We start from the raw sequence: 12,772 nt of genomic DNA on the forward strand, positions 1-12,772 counted from the left end.
GATAAATTGCTTGAAAATTTTTCTAATTATATAAATTTACATCTTAACTCTAAACAACATGTACTAGTTCTATTTATTGATTTCTCAAAAGTTTTCGATACACTCAGCCATATACAAATAATTAAAGTTCTTAAAATTATAGGAATCCGGGGTAAACTCCTCTTATTCTTCCAAAACTATTTATCAAATAGAAAAATGAGTGCGAAAATTTTAAATATAATTAATAAATCAAGATATATCAAATCAGGAGTACCGCAAGGGTCATTTCTAGGTCTAAATTATATATGATATATGTTATTGCTTTGTGTAAGATTTCCAAAAAAGCTCGTAGATTCATTTTTGCTGATGATACTGCTCTTGTAGTATCCAATGAAAATCCCTTAATAGCTATACAAGCATGACAAAGAGACTTTGACGAGCTTCTCAAATGGACCCATGATGTAGGACTAATTATTAATGTTAAAAAAACTAAATGCATGTATATAAGATCACCGAGTTTGAAAATGTGGAATATACCTAAAATGACCGCTCATAGTTTTGACTATATACATAGAGAAATTGTTAATGTTTGCGACTTTGAAAAAATTGATTTCATAAATGAATATACTTATCTGGGAATAATTGTTGATAGTAATTTTAAGTGGAATAAACAAGTGGCAAAAATTTGTATCCAGCTCAGATCCTTAGCTTGTAACTTTTACAATTTAAAATTTATTTTGCCTCATTGCACTCTTAAACTTTTATATTTTCTATGGTCGAATCCATCATCAGATACGGAATTTGAACTTGGGGACACGCAAGCACTATTTACATTAAATAAATTCAAAATTTACAAACTGCCATAGTAAAAAATTGTCATATCTAATATTAACAATCAGAGACATAACTTAAAAGTACTATATGGATCAGAAACCTACTTACAATAAAAAGGTCTCCTTTGGTTTACTGCTATTATGGATGACACGGGGGAGAGCTCATACAAACACCCACTGGTACACAAACATATCACAAGATGAAAAGAACGAAAGGGTCTAAAAACTCCTCGAATATTAAATAAGTATGGAAGCCGTAATCTTGAATATATAATTCCAATGATTTTCAATAAATTTAATAAAAAAATTTTAATTTGTAAAAAATGAGAGACTTTGCCCTGAAATGGTAGAGCTGTAGTTATTGAATGAAAATTTCGTGTATCTTTGAATCTTTTTAATGTATCTGCCTACATATCTTGTTTTAAGTAGAGTGTTTACTTGGTAGAACCAACAGACAAGCTGCCATATGACAGCTTTGTGGGACTACCCTAAATATTTAGAAATTGTATTTATTTACTTAATAAATATATAAAAAACACTTCTTATGCTGAAATAATATTCAAAATAATATAAAAATTAATCTTTTAAAAATCATTTACCTGTCACTTGCAGAATCAACTCTACGGTATGGAATAACCACTTGGGGACATTCTTGTAGTTCGAAATTCTATGGTTAACTTACTGGTTTAAATTTTTTTTTCACAGAGACGTAATATTTCATTGTTTTATCGGAACTTAAATATCTTGCCTGTGCAGGCCTTACTATGTTAAAAAATTTGGTAAATATTCGGAATCGCTGGACAAGGATTATGTGAAATATTTTTAAATGAAACCTTCTGATTTACCTTAATTACTATAAAAGGAATCTGACTGCATTTGGGATATTTTTAATTTTAGCATTTTAATTTTTAATTACGTAAATCGAAAATTCACTTTCGTTGTATGGGATGACAGCTGGAATGATTTCTGTTGATGAAATTTTCTCTGCTTGGTATTCCTGATACGAGTAGCTAGAATTTGAATCATTTCGGAATGCAAATTCTAGTTAGGTACTGTTTTGGCCAAACTCTAAAAATAAAATATTTTTATGTTACTTAAAAAACTTAAATTATTTATATTTAGGTAATATTATAATTATTGTATTATTTAACCTAAACTATAGAAACCTAACCTATAATAATCAAACCTAAAATAACCTAACCTAACGCATAATAATCTAACCTAATCTATAATAATCCAACCTTACCTAACGTAACCTATATCCTAATAATAATCGAACCTAACCTATAATAATCAAACCTAACCTACAATAATCCAACCTAACCTAAATCCTAATAATAAACCAACCTAACCTATAATAATCCAACCTAACCAAATCTAACCTATATCCTAATAATAATCCAAACTAACCAAACCTAACCTAGATCCTAATAATAATCCAACCTAACCTAACCTAACCTATAATAATCCAACCTAACCTATATCCTAATAATAATCCAACCTAACCTAACCTATATCCTAATAATAATCCAACCTAACCTAACCTAACCTATGTCGTAATAATAATCCAACCTAACCTAACCTAACCTATATCCTAATAATAATCCAACCTAACCTATAATAATCGAACCTAACCTATAATAATCCAACCCAGGGGCATTTAACTAAGCTTTGGCCTTGAAACTCATTTGTAACCGCCACGCCCACCTCAAAATTCTTATAGAAAACGAATAATATGGCTAAAAGCTCAGATCTCATTGGTGAGAAAAGAAGGATTGGTTTGATATCTCGCTCTCTACCATAATGACTCGTGTAACAGAAAGAGATGACGGAATCTTGCCTTTGACAGTTTCAAATCATTCAAACAAAATGAGTGTGGTTTATTTATACACGCGGGTTGTCATTTGTTGCCGAAATACTATCATTTCCGTCGAAAATATTGCGTGTTAAAGTTGTTCGTGATAAAAATACAATATAAGCCAGTATAGTGTTAGCGAGTTACAAACATAATATATTCAACACCTACGTAAGTTCAAGTTTAAAGTGAACTGACAGTTATTAGTTCGGTTTTTTGAACAATGCTTCATACTTGGCATATGTCTTCCTCCACAACGTATAAATGTTATTTATTATATCGATAAACTTATTCATGTTATTGATTAGTGTTATCCTGTATTATCTTATTGTTTTGGTGAAATTAAAGATTTTTAAACATATGTAACCATGAGTTCATGAGGCTGAAAAATGTCGGAATTCTTCGTCATACTGTCGGACAATCATGTTTTGGAAATTTTCTTCAGTGTTTTTGCAAATTTCTTGTCATTTTGGGTTTCTTCTTCTCAGATTAACAAGTTTCATCTCAAGGAAATGCACTGTAAAAGTTTATTTTCTTAGTCAGATGAACCTTGCCCTTGGAAAACATTTCGACATTTTTCTGCTTCAAGGACATTTTTATTTTTAAAATATTTTTTTGGGCTAGTGAATGAATGGAGTAGGCCGAGAGCAATTATATTGTCTATGGTTGCATCTTACTTTTAGATGACCTTGAGTTTTTTCTATCTTGTCTACTGCTCTTTTCCGCACGGTAGGTACTGCTTGTATATCTGTGGTCAAGTACTGTATAATTCTGTTGTATACAAAAAGCCCGAAGATATCGATCTAGAGAGTGGTATATTTATGATCCAACCTAATCTAACCTATATCCTAATAATAATCCTACCTAACCTATAATAATCCAACCTAACCTATAATATCCAATCTATCCTAACCTAACGTAAATCGTCATAATAAACCAACCTAACCTATAATAATCCAACCTAACCTATAATAATCCAACCTTACCTATAATAACCTCACCTTTTTTAATTTTTCTATTTTATATAACATACCTAAATATCTTTATTTTATTTTTCGAGTTTGGCTAAAATAGTACCTACCTAGTATTTGCAGATGGTAAAAAATATAGCCACTCGTATCAGGAATACAAACAAAAGAAAATTTTATCAACAGAAACCATTCCAGCTGTCATCCCATACAACGAAAGTGAATTTTCGATTTACGTAATTAAAAATTAAAATGCTAAAATTAAAAATATCCCAAATGCAGTCAGATTCCTTTTATAGTAATTAAGGTAAATCAGAAGGTTTTATTTAAAAATATTTCATTTAATCCTTGTCCAGCGATTCCGAATAATTACCAAAAATTTTAATTCAGCATATATCTGACTCTGAATATAAAAATAAATTGGAACCTGAACACAACAGTATGTTCACAAAGAATGAAAGGTTCCTCGTTCAAAAATATAGCAATAGTACAGCGAACCCTAGAATATATCGTGTTTTTTTTTATTTTTTTTTTTTTATTTATTTATTTATAATGTATTACAAAAAACATGGTAAGTAACACATTATTCCCAATGAGTTGAGATAAAACTCATTACGGGAAGTACAGACACATAAAATACATTTTACAAGGATATTACACTTTTAAAAAAATACAACATATTGAAAAGGAAAAGAAAAATAAATAAAAAAGGAAAAATACATTGTTAAGAATAGAGATTTTAGAAATACTGAGAGACATCTATACACATGAAACATAGTAAACCAAACATATGAAAGCGAGCGAAAATTCACTGGTTTAAAAACATTTTCAGGAAATAATCTTTAAGCGTTTTAACTAATATTTTTTTGTTAGTTACTGATTGCTTTATTTCATTAGGTAATGCATTGTATTGTCTATATGCAATATATTGTAATGAGTTAATACCAAATTTTGTTGTGTGGGTAGACGATGCTAGGTGTATTAGATTTTGGGACCGTGTTTTGTGCTGGTGTATGTCTGAATTAAATGCTGGTTTGATGTTAGTGTGTGAGGATCTATGTATGATTTGTAATATTGTACAAGTGATATTGTATTTAGGTAGAACCGTAAAAGGAAGTATATTTGTCTTTAAATATATATCTTTGATATGTATATCCCACGGTAGACGGTAGATATTCCTTATTGCTCGATTTTGAATCACTTGTATTTCTGATATTTGTTTTTTAGTAATAGTGCCCCAGATACTAACTAAATAACTCAGATGGGAGTGAATCATCGCATAGTATGTGGCCCTTAGTAGAGATGTAGAGAGAAGACCTTGGAGTCGGTACAGTACGCCGGTTATTGGGGATATTTTAGATTTCACATGCTCAACATGGGAATTCCACGAAAGTTTAGAGTCTATTAATAGCCCTAAATATTTCGTGACTTCTATATTTTGGAGCTTCTCAGTTCCAAGTGTGATATTCATTGGCACATAATCCTTATTACCGAAAGTTAGGTAGTGCGTTTTTTTTATATTGAGGCTCAATTTATTAATACGCAGCCAATTAGCTAGAATTGAGACATCTACATTCATTTGAGACTCCAGGTCACTCAGGCTTGTACTGTGATAATAGATTACAGTGTCATCCGCATAAAGTTGGAGGTTTCCAGAGATACCACATTTAGTTATGTCATTGACATATAGCAAGAAAAGCAGAGGCCCAAGAATTGATCCCTGTGGCACTCCACATGTGATTTTACCTAAGCCACTCGAGACACCTTTGACTTCAACAAGACAAAATCTATCATCTAAGTAGCTTCGGAGGAGATTTAGGGGCTTCCCAACAATTCCCAAATATTCCAATTTCTTTAAGAGTATTTCATGATCGACCGTATCAAAGGCTTTTTTGAGATCTATAAATATGGCTGCCACATATTCACCCTGGTCTATATACTGTTGAAGGTTGGAGATAAAATCAAAGGCGGCACATTGAGTACTAGAATTTTTCCGAAAGCCATATTGTTGTGGTGTAAGGATATTATTCGCAGATATGTATTTTAGGAGTCTATCTTTGATTATGGTCTCAAATACTTTTGAAAAAACCGATAGAAGTGATATAGGACGGTAGTTAGAGATACATGTTTTACAGTCTCCTTTGTGTATAGGTATTATCTTCGCTAACTTTAATTCATTTGGAAACTTTCCCGAGGACAGTGACCAATTAAAAAGTTCTGTAAGGTGACCCGCTAATTCTTCTTTACAAGTCTTAAGAACTGATGGTGTTACTCCATCGAGTCCCGGTGCTGCTTTCAGCTTAGTTTTAGAGATGATCCTCAGTACCTCATCTTTGTTTGTCCTAGCCATGTACAAGGATTGGCAAGCCTTCGGTTCCACAAAAACGGTATTACAGTCATCCGGGAATGACGGAATGGTAGCTGCTAGCTTTTTTCCTATTGAGAGAAAAAACTCATTAAATGCGGATGCTATTTGGCTCGGATCCTTAATTACGCAGTCATTTACCACGAGGGATTCTATTTCGTTAGTTGGTTTATGTGTTCGGTTTGATAGAATAGAGTTTATGATTTTCCAGGTTTTAGTGGGGTTATTTTGGTTTTGTTGAAAGCTGTTCGCATAATATTTGTGTTTTAGATTTCGCCTATAATTAGTAATGGTATTTCTCAATCTCTTTTTAAGTGTTACAAGAGTAAGATTACCAGGGTCTTGTTTCCACTGCTTGTGAATCTGGTTTCGTTCTTTGATTAATGTATTTAATTTGGAATCAAACCACGGAGTATTCAGTTGTACCCGACTTCTTAATCCTGTTTTTGGTGTAGTTGTACCTGATTCTATTGCATTTTTAATGTGATAATTGAAACTTTTAAAAGGGTCTTCTGAGTTGCTTAAGTTGATCGTGAAATTGTTATCAAGAAGATAGGATTTTACTGACATACTGTTGATGATAGGTCTCGTAATCCGGGATTTGGTTCTATTATTAAAACATTTTTTTAAGTTGTTCTTATAATCAACAATAAGTATATTATGGTCACTAAGTGGATCATCAATATTCGATATAGTAGTCTGAATGTTTTGCCTATTTGATAAGATGTGATCTATTAAGGTGCAGCTTGTATCAGTGACTCTCGTGGGAAATGTTTTGTTATGTATTGAAAAATTGTAAGATTGTAAGATGTTGCAAAAATTTAATGAAGAATGTGTGGATATGGATATGTCAATGTTAAAGTCTCCGAATATTAATGTATCTTGTCTACTTTCGTTCAGTATTTTTTCTAGATGTATTAGAAAATCTTGCATATTTGTGTTGGGTTTTCGATAGATAGCATAGATGTTAACTGGTTTCCTATCACTGCTACTAAGCGTTATACCTAAAAAGGAATTTTCATTTGAGAAATTTTCAATAATTGCACACTTCATAGTATCAATCACATATATTGCTACGCCGCCTCCTCCTTCGTTGGGGCGAGAAGAAAAAACACTTTTGTAACCATTCAGGGAGTAAAACTTTTCCTCTCCAATCTTAAGCCACGTTTCCGTAATGACGAGCACGTGTACAATGTACCGCGAACTTCTTACTTTTTCTTCGATCTCATCAAACTTATTACGGATGCTTCTCGCGTTCATATACATTATTCGTAGACAGTTCGTCACGGGATTATAATTCTCGATGGTGAGGCACTTATGCTCATGTATGTTACACTCCATAATCTATAGTTGCAAGGTCGTTCTTGAGTGCAGCGATGTAGGCCGGGCAGTTGTCCCTATCTCCAGTTGAGTGATCAGCAGGCTTACCAAATCTGGTGCATGTCGCGCAAACTGGTTTGATGGTGGAATTTGGGCAGGACTCACCAGTATGATTCTGTTGAGCACAATGTCCACATGTGGGTTTGGTATCTCTGCAATACTTGTATGAGTGACCAATCATGTAGCATTTGGTGCAGACAGTAAGGCCAATAAAATCTCGGACGCGGCAAATAGTCCAGCTTATAAATACTTTCTCTTGCTCGACTAGAAATTTACGTACGGTAGCGGGTACTGCGTAGATACGGTGACAAGCGTTACCTGTGCGAGCACCAGCCAGGTGACTTAGTTTACAGCCTGCAATAGTTTCTTCAATGTCTTCAACGTTGGGAATACCAGTGAGAGCCATCCTTAAAAAATCTTCGTCGGTCAGGTCCCGGGGAACATTAAAGAATATCAGTCTCGGTAGACGCTTTGACGGTAGTCGGGCCTTCAGTTTGCTCGAGTTGTCGAAGCAAGGTGCATTTAATAGCTTTTGTTGTTCGCCCGTGGTTGCCGTATTGATCAGGATGCCTTTATTTCTTATTTTTTTTATTCCCGTGACCCGAACGCCTAGTTCAGATGGCCGAATTGTATCTTCAATCATTTTTTTCGTACCGTCACTGTCCTTTGTGGCGTCCGCATCCGTTGGAAAGATGCAAACGGCAGGTCTTGGTGGTCCGACGCGATGTCCTTGTTGAGTGATTGGTGGGGGTTGGTGAGCATCATATGGCTGTTTTCGGGCGATGTCAGCAAAAGAGAGGGTAGCCTCCGTTGCCACTGCCACTCTCCGCATTACAGGCCCGAGATCAGACTCTAATTGTATGATTTTTTGCTCAAGGTGCCTTTTTTCCCTCTTCTCGTGGCGTATTTTTATTTCTGCCATTCTAAGTTGTGCTGTAACTGTAGCTAAATCCGCACGCATCGTCTCTCGCTCCAACAACAGCTGAGATACGGATCTGAAAACTTCCGATACGTTTCTAGCGATCCTCAGCTGCTGGTCTTTTGAGACCTTAGATTGCTTCTCTGCTAACACAAGTTGAAGAGCTGTCAAATGTGCTTGGGTTTCATTGAGCACATCTTCTCCTGAAGCGCAAGGATATTCCGCTTCGGTGACGTCCGAGCCTTTGGATGACGTAACCGAGCTGTTTTCATCCGCATCCTCAATTGTGACGCACTTTCCTCCTATATCCTCTGGACTAGGAGACATCATGGTGCTTATGTGTCGTTTTTTAGGACGATTCATTATTAAACACTACTTTATAAGGACACATAAAAAAAACAATGTTTGAAACAGAGTATTAGTTCTGTTCAGCTTTGCGCCTGAAAATTCGTAGGTGGGCAATCGGTCTAGCTCTATGTAAATCAAAACAAAAGTCGCCGTATCGAGTTTTTATATCACGATTTTTTTTATATTTGCACTAATTGAGCACAAATAACTTTAAACAGTTTATCACTATGAATGTATCTACGAAATCCACTATCGGTTTTACCGAAAAGTTTCTGTTTTATTCACGAAATTATCGGTTATGTTTTTTTGTAGGTTCTGGATAATTTTATTTAAAAGAAAAAATACACAAATGTATACTAAAAAGTATTTTGCGAGATGAGAGTAATCTCTTTCGACGCACAATTGTCACTTTAAAAGGATTTAATACACAGAATTTAGATAGTTTCGATTGTAAACAAGGGGTATGACAAATTCACAACACAAACGCAACCAATAGGAGCCCTGAAAGGTGAGCTCATAATTAAAGCGGCCAATCCGCGCACTTTATCCGTTGTACACAACACTTTGGTTTGGGATGCAGTGAATTTTATAGTTTATATTATTAAAAAAACAATGGTAAAATGTTAAAAAGTCACTGGAGAACACTACCACGTGTTAAACTTTCGTTGTTTTTAACGACGATTACGTTTTATCTTCCGTCGGATTTATCATAAAGTTGTTTACTATTAGTAGGTACTCATATTTTTTTGGAATAATTTTGTAGAAAATAAAATTTCGTTAAAGAAATAGGTATATAATTTATATTTTTTATCTTTATTACGTATCCAAACTCTAATCCACCAAAACCAGGCCAAAAATTGAAACTGAGGTTAGGTGTTTTAAACTTGGCATTCCTTGATTTTATTTTTGTTTAACAATTATTGTTCTAAGAACATATACGTTGACAACAATCGTCATGCCTGTGTCGATTAAAATGTTCCAATTCCCAAAAAAAAATTCCATTTTCAAATTTTCCTTTTGAGATAGTGAATAGTTGCAGTCGCAACATGAAAAGGGTTATCCTCCACTGTGAGTCCGCATGTGTATCTTCAAAGCTTTCTTTTGATAACATGAATAGTTGCAATCGGGACAAGAAAAAGGTTTTTTTCCACTGTGAGTGAGCAAATGACTTTTTAGATTTCCTCTTGTTATACACGAATAATTGCAGTAGGAACACGAAAAAGGTTTTTCTCCACTGTGAGTCCGCATGTGTAGCTTCAAATTGTCCCTAAGGGAACATGAATATTTGCAGTCTGTACATGAAAAAGGTTTTTCTCCAGTGTGAATCATCATATGTCTCTTTAAATTTCCCTTTAGACAACATGAATAGTTGCAGTCGGGACATGAAAAAGGTTTTTCTCCACTGTGAGTTAGCATGTGCATCTTGAAATTTTCCTTTGTAACACATGAATAGTTGCATTCGGGACATGAAAAAGGTTTTTCTACACTATGAGTCATCATGTGTCTCTTCAAAGAACCCTTTGTTATACATGAATAGTTGCAGTCGAAACATGAAAATGGTTTTTCTCCAGTATGGGTGCGCAAGTGGACTTTTAAGTTGGACTGGCCTGTGCAGTAGTCACAGTAGGGACAAGAGAATCGTTTCACCCCCCCATGCGTCTTAAGAGTAGTCATTATGTCTGAAAAAGAATACGGATAAGATTTAATAAGTAAATGTTTAAAATCTAATTTAAATCTATCCATCTATATGTATAAATAAAAGTGATAATTTTCGTTTGTTCAAAATCTCAAATCACTGAAAGTTCTTCACTGATTGCTTTTAATTTTTGATACAACGTTGCATTAATTCACAGTAACACCTGTCTGTTAGACGTAAAAGCGACACGCGCTCTTGTTTATCGATCTGGACGGACAGATTGAGACACATCAATGCGTGACGGTGTACAGCTATTGAATTCATAACATTCTTAAAATTGAGATGTGGGGCTCAAAATGTCAGTATCAAGACAATTCCATATTATTGTTTTGTTTAAACTTCTATGTTTTTAAATGTTTTTGTTTAATAAGGTAGGTAATGAAAGAGGATCGTTTTTTCAAAATCCTTCAAATCAATGATGAATCAAGTCCATTTCAATCCAATCCAATCCAGTTTGGTCGTTTAACGTGTAACTGGTATAATAATAAAAAATATGTTTGATTTTCTTCCTTACGTATCGCCTATTTACAATTCTGTCTATAAAAACCTTCATACAAAAAGTGGTTACGCCCTTTAAGTTTTTAGATTTTCACGGCCAAAAGCATTTTTGTTGTTTGTTTTTGGGGTGTTATGCCGTGTTGCGCTAACTCCTTCTTTAGCCGACGTTTCGGACAGCATTGCAGTGTCCATCATCAGGGCAGATCCGGTAGATCCGAAGATCTGCCCTGATGATGGACACTGCAACGCTGTCCAAAACGTCGGCTAAAGAAGGAGTTAGCGCAACACGACATAACACCCCAAAAACAAACAACAAAAATGGTTACGCCTTTTACTAAATACGCAATACGGCTTTACTTGGAAGATATTATTGGTGTATTTTCTGAAATTCTCTTTCATCTTTCACTGCTCATAAGTGAAAGTAACAGTGTATTCATATTTTTATTCATACCAACAAAATTATCTAAAGTATTCAAGACTTAAACCAACGGATCACGTGATACAAGCGTTGTCTCATTTTTACGGTGCTGCTGGAACGAGAAATGATGAGAAATGAACCCGCACCTTCTGATTGCCGGTCAGGAGCACGGAACCACCGCCAAATAAGTCGGTAAATATTAGTATTTCATTCAACAATCATTCCATTTTTGGTAAACGTAAATCAGATATACCTGCTGCCTGGGTAATACTTTTAGAGTGCTCTAAGCATTCCTTTTTAACATCCAGCAGGTCTATATCAATTTCCAGATAAGGAATTTCCGCTCCCTCTTTATCTCGTGGTCTTGTTTCTGCATTGATGGTAAGACTCTCCATATTGACGACACCTGGAAAACAAAACAACAATACGAGACCTGAAGTTGCGACAGTAATCTTTCAAAAAGACAGCAGCCAAAAATATAGGAAAATATTGTCAATTCTTAATGCTAATTTCAAATATGAAAATGACAAAATAATTCACTTACGCATAAGACAAACGCGAAAAATGGCAATGCGGTATATAACGCTATAAAAATAAGTTGTCAAAACTTCACCAGACTAAGTTGTTGTAGAACTACGGAAATGTAATAATACGTTTTACCCAAAACACACAGTGACAACTTTGATTTCAGAAAATAAAAGCGATAGGTTGCTAAAACGGCAATGTCAAAATTGTGACAAAAGTATTTACCATAGACAAACATACAATTTTCGGAGATTAAAACAAAACTCACAACAGTACTTACTTGACCTACAGAACATTATTTTCAACTCGGGAGACAATCACAAGGTAAAGTTTGATATGTTCCTAGGTTTCTACGTGACTTGAATTCACAGAACGGCCAAATTGAACACGTGCGCTCGCATGTCTCCTCGCCCGCTGTTTCCTCGCCCGCATGTTTCCTCGCCCGCTGAGGAACCTCCTGCCCACCCCCTTGGATCTCCAAGGCTCTTCCGCCCAGGAAGCTGCCCTCTCAGAAGTAACCATCTCACCTCCGCCGAGAAACCTCCTGCCCTTCATCTTGGAACGGTCGCCGAGACTCTTCCGCCCAGGAAGCTTCCCTCTCAGGAGTTGCTGCCTGCCGACTCCGCCCTTCAGAGCCTTGGCCCAGGCTGAACGTAATGTAAAGACAACTTTAAACTAAATACAGAAGTTTGAAAACCACAAGCCGCCTCAGAACGAGAAACCCTAGTAAGAAGAACTGAGAAATTAAATAAAATTATACTTTTACTATACTTTATACCTGAAACAAGTACAAGTTTTGCAATTGCAACTTAAAAAAAAACCTATTTGGGGTAGAGTTTAAAGAGATTAAAGAAATATATTTAAAAAAAGTTTTCATTATAAATTAGGTCTACCCCACTACGCGTTGCTGTGGCTCAATCTGTCTGTGCAGATAGAGAAACAATAGAGCCTTTTGCTTTTATGTCCAACAGAAGGCGTACTTATAAAA

This window comes from Hesperophylax consimilis, chromosome 20, assembly GCF_061612785.1.
Source record: "Hesperophylax consimilis isolate HC1 chromosome 20, BYU_Hcon_1.0, whole genome shotgun sequence".
Taxonomy (NCBI): domain Eukaryota; kingdom Metazoa; phylum Arthropoda; class Insecta; order Trichoptera; family Limnephilidae; genus Hesperophylax; species Hesperophylax consimilis.